Genomic DNA, 13682 nt, shown 5'->3' with positions numbered 1-13682 from the left:
CTAGCTTTTAAAAAGAATTATCAAAGCAGACTGTTAGATAAAGACATTCTTCTTAAGAAAGATGATGGCTTCTTTGAGAATGCTGCTCCTCTCTTATCATTCCTTAAAGAGCACCTAGCACCAAGAATCTTGACCAAGGCATACCACAAGGTGCTTCTGAGCAGTGTGCCTGCGCTCTTCAGGCTCTTACTTGATGCTTTGAGATTGGACCATAATTACCATTGATTTCATAGAATCAAACAGGTTGGAAGAGACATCCAAGATCATCCAGTCCAACCTAGCACCCAGACCTATCCAATCAACTAGACCATGGCACTAAGTGCCTTATCCAGTCTTTTCTTGAACACCTACAGGGACAGTGACTCCACCACCTCCCTGGGCAGCCAATTCTAATGCCAATCATTCTCTCTGTGAAGAACTTCCTCCTAACATCCAGCCTATAGCTCCCCCGGTACAACTTGAGACTGTGTCCCCTTGTTCTGTTGCTGGTTGCCTGGGAGAAGGGACCAACCCCACCTGGCTATAATCTCCCTTCAGGTAGTTGTAGATAGCAATGAGGTCTGCCCTGAGCCTCCTCTTCTCCAGGCTGCATACCCCCAGCTCCCTCAGCCTCTCCTCATAGGGTTTGTGTTCCAGGCTTCTCACCAGCTTCACTGCCCTTTTCTGGACACGTTTCAGTACCTCAACATCTCTCTTGAATTGAGGAGCCCAGAACTGGACACAGTACTCAAGATGTGGTCTGACCAGTGTGGAGTACAAGGGAAAAATAACCTCCCTTGTCCTGCTGGCCACACCGTTCCCGATACATGCCAGGATGCCACTGGCTCTCTTGGCCACCTGGGCACACTGCTAAGATTATAGGCTTAAATTACATACTTAGGAAAAAAAAGTGAAAAACAATCTCTTGAATGTTTAGAACTGTGGAGCCTTGAGAACATGCTTATTACATATTTAGTTTTCATGGCTGCAACAAATTTAGAACAATCTTACTTGTGCTCAATGGGTAAAGTAATTAATTTCTTCTTACTTGTTCTCAATCATTTGGACTCACATTCATGCTGCTTCAAACCTTCCACTCCAAACTCAGAATATTTAAGGAGAAGCTAGGTGGAGTTGGAAGATAGTTATCAGCCTAAGGAACTCTGGACCAAAATTTGCCATAGGCATTGAACCTGTTGCAGCCCTCATATTATCCCTGAGAGATCAGGGAACGCTAAAACGAGCATAGGTAATGAAATTAATTTTAATGAGCTATGGATGCATGGCTGTGTGAATGCATGTGGGTACAGATTAATTTCTCTTTTGTAAAAAGATTCTAATAAAAGAAACAAAAAAAAAAAAAAAAAAGAAGAAACAAACTTTAGACTCTGGCCTTAGGGCTTCAATGACTAATGATGGATAGAATATCCCCTGCTACAAACACGTTACTGTGAGAAAGGATATAGAGATGTCTAACAAAGACAATTAATGGACTGAAGAAGTGTTTGCTGAGAATGACCCAAAAGTGTGGCAAGCTAATGATAAAGACTAGAAAGGCAAAGGAAGTACTATTACTGACAATTCCCTTCCTCATAAATTTCACATTGTTATATTTAGATTACTGGCCAGGACTGCATCCTGACTCCTGCAGAGCAGACTCTGCAAGCATTTGCTCTCACAATAGCATTCCCTCAAACACATGGGGCTTGACTCTGCTTCTGTTCAAATAAATAGGAATTTGCTCAAGGGTTTATAAAAGTAGGATACATATATCAAAAATTTATTTCATAATAAAAAAAACCAAACAGAACCCTGCTCAGTAAATTTTCACCTGTGTTATTTTACTCTGAAATAAGGGTGAACTGTTTGTTTTGCAAGATAAGATTTTAACTTGTATACTTCTACATGTGAGGCTCCTGAAAAGTAATTTCCATAAGCAATGTATGATGCAAGCTGCTATCTAATGTAAAATTTGGGTTTTACTTTAAATTCTATTTCTTATGCAAAACTTCTATGAGTTCCAAAGGGGCACCTTTTGACTGATAGATACTAGGTCAAGGGAGTAACAGTGAAGCTCACCTTGAGTGAAAAAGAAGGGAACAGAAATGGGAAGAAGTTAAGAGTGACAGAATTCAACCTTTGCAGTAAAGATGCTGACCACATATTGATTTGCACACCCTGCTGCTCTTCCAGCAATAGAGCAACTTGGCAGCTGTTACAAATGACAAGTTAGCAAGAGAGCACCAAGACCACTAGACACTTTCCATCTGCTTCCAGTCCTTGAAGGTTCTGAAGAACAGGGCACAGGATCATAGAATCAAACAGGTTGGAAAAGACATCCAAGATCATCCAGTCCAACCTATCACCCAGATCTATCCAATCAACTAGATCATGGCACTAAGTGCCCCATCCAGGCTTTGCCTGAACACCTCCAGGGATGGCAACTCCACCACTTCCCTGGGCAGCCCATTCCAATGGTAACCCTCACGCTAGCAAATGCTCCTGCACTAGAGTCATCCCTCTGCAGCCAGTTATGCTGCTATTCACAGATGTGACCAAACACAGACAAGCAAGACTGCAAAACAAAGTAATAATTAACAGTTTCCAATTTGTGTGTATAGAGTCTCCTTGCACAGTTAGCTTCAGTGATGGTTTATTTTCTGGCTAAACCCTGCCAATAACATTTCTGAAAAGGAAAACTCAGCAATAACTCAATCGAGTAAATGCTGCCATGTCACAACAATCTACAACAAGATCACAACGAGTGACTCTTAGAAGGCAACACAATCAAAAAAACATAACAAACAGGATCCTGAATTTGCTTCATAAAAGTCCTTTCAGTACTGAACAGACACTCACTGATTGAGAATCCTGGAGCAATTTGGTTTGGAAGGGACCTTTAAAAGTTCATCTAGTCCCATACCTCTGCAGTAAGCACAGACATCATTAACTAGATCAGGCTGCCCAGAGCCCTGTCCAACCTGACTGTTTCACCCATTTTTCTTGTAGGTTCCCCTTAACTATTGAAAGGCTGCAGTAAGGTCTCCCCAGAACCTTCTCTTCTCCAGACAATTCAAAGTATGAGAATTGTAGTCCAAATATTTCCTTGGTACTGTCCAGCAGTTTCCATACAAGCATGGGAAAAGGCATTTTGCTTCTTCAGGTACACTGAAATCTCACTGCCTTTTCTGCTTGGCATATGCAATCCTTTCTCTGACAACCATTATGGCACATGTCACTGCTTCTAGAATTCCTTGCCTGATATAATCTAAGGAGCCTGAAGAGTGTCCATTAGAATAAATAAGATTTTATCAGTAACATGATCAAGCCTCAATTGTCTCTCAGGGCAGAATGAGAGCTGGTAGACCTTCACAGTCCTGCCAGGAATGCCCTAAGATTTGTTGTTTTCAGCACTGGGTCTGCAAACACATCACTGTTGAGAGCTCTGAAGCCCAGAACAATGCTTGATGTTTTGTGCAATGTTGCTGTCTGGTTCTTTATTAAGAAGTTTCTTTCTAGCTACTGAAGTATGTTTAGGAATACATCTTGTTCCTATGGAAATCAGTGAGAACTCTGCCCTTGACTCCAAATAGAGCAGGAACAGACTCCCTGTCTGCAACATCAAACATCCTGGCACAAAGTGACAAAATTGGATGGGCCTGCTAAGCCTCACTAGTGTGAAAAGGTTAGCCTGCAAAACAAGAGGCCCGAAAGGAGAGACACACAAGCTGCTGCTGGGCCTGCTGTAAATTCAGGTGTGAGGCTTAAGCCTGCTATATCTTCTAGAAAGGCTTCAAATTCTCTTTCGTATCTTTGCCAGTGATCTGGATGAGGAGATTGAATGCACCCTTGGTAAATCTGCAGATGCAGATCCAGTTCTAGGCCCCCCAGTTCAAGAAGGACATAGAACTGCTTGAGAGAGTCCAGTGCAGAGCCACAAAGATGACAAAGGGAATGGAACATGTCTCTTATGAAAAGAGACTGAGGGAGCTGTGGATCTTTAACTTGGAGAAGAGGAGACTGAGGAGTCACCTCTTTCATGCTGATAAATATGAAAAGAGTGACAGCCAAGACCACAGAGCCAGGCTCTGCTCAGTACTGTCCAATGACAGGATAATGGGCAATGGATGGAAGTTGAGGCATAGAAAGTTTCATGCAAACAAGAGGAGGATTTTTTTCCCTGCAAGTGTGCCAAAACACTGAAACAGGCTGCCCAGGGGAGTTGTGGAGTGTCTCTCTTTGGAGATACTAAAAATCCACCTGGATGTGTTCCTGTGTGATCTGGTATAGGAGGTCCTACTCTGCTGGGGGGCTGGACTGGAAGATTCTCCAAGATCCATTCCAGCCCCTGACTGGCTACGGTTCTGTGATGCCACAAAAATGGGGGGTTCAGAAACAGCACTGAAGAGCTGAGATGCCACCCTGAACTCAGGGGCACTACATACTGACAGAAGGCACTGAGCTCTAAGTGGGGAACATGCTACGTGCTTTTCTTGCTGTGCACTGATTTGCTGAGGCTGGGCTGGGGTTTTTTGTGTTTTGGGAGGCTATGCTGTGGGCATCTGGGGTACCAATCAAAGCAGAACTCTACCCTCTGCCCTACAAGCTGCTAGCAGATAAATCAGCCTACATTCTTCCAGTTTTCAGAAAGAAAAGAAAAACAAAACAAAACAAAACGAAACACAAATCATTTTTCTCGCGGTGCACATTAAATCTGATCTATTCTAAAGGCTGCACTATGCTGTTCTGAAATCTTCAAGAGTTGTCCCAAGAGTAGAGGCTTCTGAAGTCTACTGGATATTATCCAGGTACCAGAGCAAAGCCACATTATGGCAGATAAAGAATTTGCCACGTTTTCTGCCTCTACCTCTAGACTCTAATCAGGTTCTTGGAATCAGAATTACATCACTGCTATTTCCCACCACCAGTGGATGAGCTCTTTACAATCAAGGCAAAGGCTTAAGAGAGGGATAATGAATACTCCATACTGCAGCACCCATAGAAGCCAGCAAACAGCTTTGTCTTTGCTTTCATGGCCTTTGTAACTAATCCTAAAGCAGTAACATATTCTGCTTGCTCCTGGGTTTGAGATACTCCATGATTTTATTTCTGCTCTTACTGAACTTGAGGTGACTGTTAACACCTCTATTACTACCCAGTTCATCAGTACCTGCATAACTCTTTTATAATGCTGTCCTCTTCAATGGTGTCCTATTTCTTCCTCCACTTTTAAATCCTTATTAAAACTTCCATGTGTTCTGTTCCTTCATGCAGGGGACCACACTACAATCAGTGGGACTCTGCAAGAAGCAAGACTGGCTTGGCTATTCAGACTTCCTATACTCTATCTTGCAGTGATGTACAAATTGATCACTAGCAGAGCTCTACAACTACTGAACTCCACTATCAGTTTGCACAATAAAAAGATTTGGAATTAACTTGAATGTGGAAGTAATCTGAGCTGATGCCCTTTTATTCTGTTTTGCAAGTAGAAAACACAACCAAGTCCAATATTTCCAAAACAACTGGAGTTTGTATATGTGAACCTTTAGGCATGTAACATGAGGCATTTTAGAGACCTGGAAGATGTTTCCCTCCAGAATAAATATAATAAATGCAACAACAACAATGACAAAACCCACAACAAACCCACCCAGATTTCTTTGGGTTATTTTGAATTTGGGCCTTAAAATTCTAAGTCACTTAGAAATTTTTATATATATAATTCACTAAAAATACATTTGAGCAAATGAAAGGTTGAAAAAGAGCTTTTCTATATCTCCACCTTTAAGAAGACTAAAATGATAAAGACTTTACTTTCTCCTGGTACACAAAAATACATCAATTTTCTTGATGTTTTCACTTGGGCTCTGATGAACGACGTAAGTAAATTACCATATATAACAGAAAAAAAAAGAGATAACTTTACAAATCAGGTTTTTATCTGTAAACCTTCCATAGGCAATAACCCTGCCTTGATCTAAAATCCTGGTTTATCAGAAAACATCAGTATTGATTAGTATAGTGATTTTGAAAAGGAAGACCAGACCAAAAAAAAAACCCTCAACAACTAAACCCAAAATGTGATGTACTTGGAAGTGTAAACATTTTATATTAGTTTATGAAGAATATATCTAAGCTCCCAAATGGAATAATACAAAAACAGCTCTCATATATTACTAACATCATTATTCACTCCTGTCAAATGGAGCTCTGCGCTTTGTAAGCTCAAAGAAAGTACTTGGAGGCTCAACTGCCCTTCTCCATCCTTAAAGGGGAAAAAAAGTAATAAAAAACAATCAAGATCCCACTTTTGGAACTCCAGTGCTGGTTTCTGCCCTCGATAAGCCCTTGCTGCTAATATGTATCTTTTAAATTCCTAACTGCCTAAATTCCTAACTTCCAAAACCTGAGTACTTTCAACCTGATAGAAAACACATCTTCAGGAATGAGCCATTATTTAGTCTCCAGTCCTCAGAAGATAGATCTGTGAACTTCTCTGAAAGCTATTATCTTCAAATGTATTTAGCCAAACTAGGACTAGAAGCAATTCCTCCATTACATCTTATTAGCTCTCAGACAGTAACTACTGATCATACATGGCCTCATGGTAACTGCCACAGGAGAAAAATGCTTGCTATCGTCTCTTGTTATTTCAGTGCAATAGCATTTTGCTGCTCCAACAGAGATCTGTCCAGACACAATACATGCATGTTACAAAGCTCTACGCTGAAGATTCTACACACCAAATAAACAAGCCTGAATGACAAATGGGAAGGTTTACCTGGGGGAAAGATGAAATAGAAGAAAGTAAAGTGACCTGCCCAGAACAGATGAAAGAAAGTAAGGAGTTCAACCAGGTCCAGTATCTCAGTCACTAGACCAGTTGAGGGACATGCAACGCTTGAGACAAACATTTCCATGCAATTTCAGCATTAGCAAAGTTTCATCAATATGCTGCTCGTGCAGTATGTAGTCTGAGTATGAGCTCAGTCAAAAGCTTTTTTGTTTATGAAACCCTGTGTATATTGTAATATCCATGTTACTTTGGTGTAATACTGAGTAAAATACAATACAGATATCATCCATACCTGGATTTATAGATTTAGTCTTCACATTCACATACTTTTTCCCACTCCCCAAACAGAACACTATCTGTAACAGCTCATACACTCAGATGTCTTAAGTGACTACTGTTCTGAAAAACAACCATTAAACTAATACAGTCACTTAGGAATTATTATTCTTGCTACCCTGTTATGAGTCTTAAAAAATAAAATGACTATTTTTTTACTCCCTCTCATGCCAGCCTGGGGGTGAGAATTGAACTGGGATAACCTGTTGTTCTTAATACCACCAGCAACAAAAGACTGAGCTTTGCAGAAGACACAAAGCACAGAGTAAAACCTAGACCACTTTGTCTCCACCTCTAATGATTGTGAAGCACTTAAGTAGTTAAATTTAATAGTTCAGCACAGAAATTTAAGTCAATTACATACAAAGGAGACAAGATGCTGACTAAGATATCACTTTTTTCTGTCTTTCTCTTCACTGGACTGTCATAAAATTACTTCACTGGTAATGGTTAGATGGTTCTCAATTCCCAAGGAACATTTCAGACAGATGACTTCCTACTAAGCTGTTAGAAAACAGAACATAAAAGTCAAGGTCACAAGCCTTGATTCTTTAGCGTATTTAAGTAAAAAGCCTGAAGAGCGATTTGTCTACTGATATTAGAGAACAGTAATGCATTTGGAATGAGGCATGTTTTAGCACTTTGCTGAACTGAGATGGCCTGGGGATAGACTCTTCCCCACAGTATAAAAGACAAAGTTATTTTATAACAGTTTGTTCATGAAAAAGGAGCATTTCAAGAAAGAAAAGAAATGTACACTTCATACCGAAGTTCCCCCACTGTTGTAACTTGCTACTCCTGTCATCTGAAATGGTCACAACTGAACATTGCTCAGCAGTACTGTGGTTTAGAACTGTATGTTCTAAAACATCTCTTACACACACCTCATGCTTCTCAACAGAACGTCACATACCAAAATGTTTGTTGTGAAACAACGAAAGCTGGCAGAACAATTTCAGATGTTTAACCTGACATACAGGTAAAAGTGCATCCCTGCTCACTGCCTCTCAAAAAAATAAAAAAGAAATCAATTATGCCACTCTCAAGTTGCTATGCTATGGTAAGTGAGCAAGACTGCCATTTAGTTTTACAGTCTTCACTACTTCATCTCCTTGCTGGATGTACACTCTTTGACAGAGGAGAAATTCCATAGTTTAAGAACGCTAAAAACTCTGCTCTTTCACCTGACACTGATGAAGTTAACCCAGAAAAGCAGTGACTGTTAGCTAGGATAAATGGGATTAGGATGAAATGACTGACTTCAGGTGGATGACAGCAGTACACATCTCTTAAAAGCTAATATGACTGTGCCATGTTAAATAAAGACTTAAGTTAAAAAAAGAGGCTTTTCATCTGCATCATTAAGGGAAAGAGATGGCTAATATATGTTTCCTTCATATAAGAAAACAATATATTCAGTTTTAACAGTACTCCATCTTATGTTTTGTTCTATTACCTCAAAGCACTTCACAGGTACAAGTGGGCAACATTTTCTTCTGTTGTGATAGGGTGGGATGTAAGAAAGTTGATAGACCCCCCAAGGTCACACCACAAGAAGGTGACAAAGTTACACAGTAAGTCACTGATTGCCAGCTCTGCTGTAGCAGTAAAACCAGAGACTGCAACACGATGACTCTCAAAGAGGTCTGCACTACTACATGATACACAAACAAAAAGATCCCACCACACTTTTCAGTGCTAACAGGTATAAACAGTACTTTGAACAAGTGACAAGACAAACCCTACCTTAGTCTCAGTTTTATAGCTAAGGGACATCAGGCAGTAAAACAAGTACTAAGAAATCCCGCACAGCTCACACACCTGCTTAATCCTATCCATATATCATTAATTAAGGCTGAAGAAGTAACTGAGCACTAAAAGGCTGAATGAAAGCAACATGATCACACAGGTTAATTTGCTCGGCTTTTCTCTTCAGTGATAAAACACGATTCTAGTACGAACACTCTTCATGAAACCAAACAAACAACAACAACAACAAAAAAGAGAAATCGGACTAACAGATAACCCCGAAGCCTCAGAAGGGTCCTGTTGTCATGGAAACAAGTCACCACTAATGAGCCTTCCAAGACAGGAGTGATTAATACCCGAGTCCTGCAAATAAATATTGATTCAAACCTCAAACACATCTAATCAACCTACTGCCAGCAGCCTAGATAATGGACAAACACGACAGTCCTCCCCATCGGGTTCCTCGGTAGCGCTGTTTACCCACCGCCTCAGCCTCCTTTCACACCGAGAGGCACACAAAGTTTCCCACACGCGAGCTGCCGGCTTCGTGCGCCAGGGAAAGGCGGCAGTGCCCACCCGGCCCAACACGGGCCGGGCCGAGCCAGCTCCGCTCCCCCGCTCCGGGCCCCTGCGCCGGGGGATGGCTCCCGCAGTTCTCCTCTTAGCGCACAGGAGCCAACGCGCGACCCGCGACACCCTGCTCCCCAAAACCGCCATACGCCTGGACCCCTAACCTTGCGCTAACTCACGCTCGGGGCACGACAGCCACTTTCCCCAACAGCTGCACGGCGAAGTTCCAGAAGAAAAACTCGCCGACGACCCGGGGTCGGGAGCAGGAGCAGAGGGGCGGCAGCTGCGGCGGTACGGCCGACCTCCAGGAACAAAGCAAGGTGCTTCACTCCTCAAGCCGGGAGATAAAGCCCTGGCGATCAGAAAGAGCCACTTCCATCTCCCTGCTCTGCAGCTCTCCCGACCCTTTCAGTCTCCACCTGCTTCTCCACCTTTTCTTTTCCTCCTCCCGCCCCCGCTGCACACAGCTGCGCTCCCTCCACCTGGGACCGGCTCTCCAGGTGCCGCTCGTTGCGCCTGTCTCCTGCCAGCAGCCGAAGCGCGAGGCGCGGCCGCGCTGCCTCTCCCCGCTCCAGCTCAGCTGTCCCGCTTGCAAACTTCCCCGCCGCACCCGCCGGCCCTTGCCTACCGCGGGGCACGGAGCGGGCTGCTCGGCTCGGCTCGGGATATCGCTGCACGGAACGTGGCCGCTCTCCTCAGGAAAGCCCGTCGGCGTCCTCCGGGGGTAGGAGGTAGAGGCATCACTGGCGGAGGTGAAACCTAACGGGTGCGTCCCATGGTCTCCTCTTCCTCCTGCGGGGCTCGCCGAGGAGCACCACGCCGCTCTGCCTGCCGGCACCAAGCGCCCTGCCGGAGAGCCAGGCAGCCTCTGCGGCTTGCTGCCCCCCGCCCTGCTGCGGGAGGGAGCGCGCTGAGGGGGAACGAGAGGCACGGAGGGAGCGGGAGCGATTAGCAGGTCAGGTGCGGCCGGAGCGCGGCGCAGCTCTCCAGTGCCCGCGGGGCGGGTCCCTCCGTGAAGTTGGTCTTTGTCACTAGCGAGCGGGCGGCTCGGCCCCTCTCAGGAGGGGCAGAAGGCGAAGAGTGCGGCGTGTTTCCCCGCACCGAGCTCTTCGCCCCCCTGGGCTGGCAGCAGTGAAGCGTCGGCTCCTAACCGCCTGCGCCCGGGGGCCGGCGAGTCGAGGCTGCTCCGTACTCAGGTGTCACGTTCCTTCCCCTGCGCCCCCTCCCCGCTCAGAGGGCGCCGGGGATTAAGTGTGCTTGCAGTTTTAAGAGCATTACATTAATAAATACCGTCTCGGTGATTTGAAATTATTCCGGGAGCATACAGAAGCCCGGTAAGTAGCAAAGCTCTCCGGGGAACCAATAAGAGGGATCAAACCCGGGCACCACGTTCTCGCACGGCCTCTGTTGCAGTTTGCCCACCCGGGATTGAAGTGGCACAGAGACCCTCAGCTGTTTCTCCTATCTGCTTCAGATTCCGTTGGAAAATGAGAGATTTAAAGAGAGCAATAAGGAAAATACGTGAGCTGTCAGTTGTCAGAGATGGCAGCTCTCGTCCTCTGAACCTGGGGAGCCGGAGCAAGGCCACAGCAGCTGTAGCAAAGGCTGGCAGCCTGTGCCTGCACGGGTGCCAGCCAGCTGCCATGGGCACTGGTATGCACCACAGCGGGAGCATGCCATGAAGGGTGTATGAAGGCATTGGCACAGCATCTCCTAGGAGCAGCATGACGCAATCACCAGCTTGGTAGTGCTGCTGGCAAGCCTCAGCCTCTGCTTAGTAACAGCATAAGGGATTTGAGTCCTGCGTTTCACTATGAGTTAAAATAGCCAAGACTAGATGGATCCTGTCTGTTGAGCAGGAGTTTAGGCACTGGACTAGGAGCACATCTGCACTGGACTAGGAGCACATCTGCACTGGACTAGGAGCAAGTCTTGCAGCAGTCAAAGCCCTTTTTTAGTTTTTTTTCCCTTTCTTTCTTTTTGCAGTGTGACTTCATTAGAGGTACACAGAAGTGCTCTGGCAGGGCAACAGGAGTCCTCCATCGGGCTTTTCAAGGAGTGAAGCAAAAGCAGATCTGCACAGCCAGTGCACTAACCCTTGCTGCTGCAACGGCAGAACCTGCCCCTCTAAGACAAAGAGTAAAGCATCTCTGAGAGAAGACTTCATACACCCACTCACAGTTTTCTAAAACTGCCTAAAGCTTCCTCATGTCTCACTCTCTGCTCTTGTGTCCCATCTCCATTGTCCAACAGATAGTCATGACCTCAGACAAGGAGACTGCTCTAAACTAATGTCTATAAATGATCTCTATCATATGAATTAAATTTACAATAAAAACTACATTTCATTTCCATTTCGTGTGTGAAATCATGCAAAGCAGGGAGCTCCATAAACACTCCACATCACTAGAGTGATGTCTAGTGCTTACCACATGTACATCATTTACTGTTTGGGGATGGAGTTATATTTAAATTAGGCAGCTTGATAACATAATTGGGATGTTCTAAACTGCTTCCCTGTAATTACTATCTGGAAGAAGTAAAGCATCATTTCTCAAGCCTAGTCTCTCTCCTTGATGTGTTTTAACTCATAGTCTTGTGTGAAACTACGTTTTGCATAGTTGAGCTGGTGAAGTGCACTTCCTGCAGGGGTGTTGCACAGGCAAAGAATGATTGCAAGTGTATTGCTCTGATAAGGCAGAAATATGACATTCTTCACAGCAGCAAATTCAGTCAGTTGTTTAAAAACTGTACAGCTGAACAATTGCAAACAGGAATGAAGGTCCCCTGTCAGCTTGTGCCAGTTTTTCATAGTAGGATGTCTCATTACACAGCCATGTAAAACTAGGCTATGCTGTCCCGTTGGGACTAATTGTGTTACAGGCACCAAATAAAACCTGTGACTAGGTGGGCTGCTGTTAGTTTTCCAGAAAATAATTACAGAGCATAGGAATGGTGGACCAAGAGCTCTGTAGTACTGCAGATTTCTCCTCTGGTTCACTAAACCCTGAAAGAACAATAATCTGTTCTATCCCTTATTTTTCCTTTTTAAGCAGATGGTGTCATGGAAGCGCTTCCCACATAGGTACAAAGATTCAAAGCTGTTCTTGTGAGGTACTCAAGCTTCAGCCACACTTTTCCTTCTGGGCATCTCTTTTGAAGTGGCACACTCAACCTCATCCATTTCAGTGACCCAAGAAAAAGCTTGGCTAGTCTTAAGTATGATACAGACAATTCTGTCTTACTCATGCCTGTTTCCTGAGGAGCAGACATTTTTGAGAGACTATATATATGAGGGGAAAGAGCAGGAGGGAAGGTGTTTGACTTTTTTGGAGGAGAGAAAGTAACTTCACTGGTTTGATCCTTTAATTGGTTTTTGGTCAGATCTCAAACCCAAAGGCCTGAAACACAACAAATAATGATAGGAAATGCAAATTAGGACAAGAAATGGAGATTAAATCCTGATCACTGATTCTGCCATTCCATGCTAATGCCAGATGCAGCAACCAAATGCTTGTGTCTAAACAGCCTCAGAATACTCCACTCAATGTTGTATGACTGCTTTGCAGTAAATATAAAATAAACCCAGTCTTGCATTTTAGGTAGACACTTTTTTTTTTTTTTTTAATAGCTACAAGCCCTCCTGCTCTAGGACTCTTGTCTCATGTATACAAAAGCTGTTTAAACTTACATTTTACTATCACTGTGTAAACCTCAAGTACATATCTTGTATGTAGTATGGAGAGTGACACTGAACAGGAGTGTCTGTTGATGATTTCTTTAGCACTCCTGTCTAAACCAGTGCCAGACCTGGTATTAGGACTGGGTTTGTTGAGTATGGCAGTGTTCCTGATTAAGCCTATACTAGTTCAAGGTTTCAGATTTAAAGCTTTGTATAAAAATATAAAAGTTGGTTAGAATCCAAGCTGTGACCATAGAATCATAGAGGTTGGAAGGAACCTCTGAAGATCAAGTCCAACCCACCTGCCAAAGCAGAATCACTCAGGCAAGGCCACATAGGAACATATCCAGGGAGGTTGTGAAAGTCTCTAGAGACAGAAACTCCATGATCTCTATGGGCAGCCTGCTCCAAGACTCCATCACCCTTGCAGTAAAGATCTTCTTTTCATGTTGAGGTAGAACATGCTGTGTGCCAGTTTGTGTCCATTGCCCCTAGTCCTGTCAGAGGGCACCAATGAAAAGAGACTGGTCCCTTCTTGACATTGACCCTTCAGCTATTTGCAAACAT

At 43.9% G+C, this 13682-nt stretch overlaps 1 protein-coding gene and 1 long non-coding RNA gene across 8 annotated transcripts in view; one reads left to right on the top strand and one right to left on the bottom strand.

Annotated features, from left to right (window-relative positions):
* SHISAL1 (shisa like 1) overlaps window positions 1-10149 on the bottom strand; it is a 73470-nt gene extending 63321 nt beyond the window's left edge. For 5 of the 7 annotated variants that reach the window (XM_064166675.1, XM_064166674.1, XM_064166677.1 and 2 more), the window contains exon 1: window positions 9598-9865. The gene's annotated coding sequence lies outside the window, so the exon portion shown is untranslated. Of the gene's footprint in view, window positions 1-9597; window positions 10042-10061 lie in introns of those variants that run through there. The other 2 variants (XM_064166673.1, XM_064166672.1) reach the window with 2 other exon arrangements.
* LOC135187708 (uncharacterized) lies at window positions 10109-11996 on the top strand. Its single transcript, XR_010307420.1, has 2 exons — window positions 10109-10199; window positions 11420-11996. It is a non-coding gene; the product is annotated as an uncharacterized LOC135187708 (long non-coding RNA).
* Window positions 11997-13682: the final 1686 nt, after the last annotated feature.

The sequence above is a fragment of the Pogoniulus pusillus genome, chromosome 27 (assembly GCF_015220805.1).
Source record: "Pogoniulus pusillus isolate bPogPus1 chromosome 27, bPogPus1.pri, whole genome shotgun sequence".
Taxonomy (NCBI): domain Eukaryota; kingdom Metazoa; phylum Chordata; class Aves; order Piciformes; family Lybiidae; genus Pogoniulus; species Pogoniulus pusillus.
Note: the sequence above shows the minus strand (reverse complement) of the source record. Positions and strands in the feature narration are given on the sequence as shown.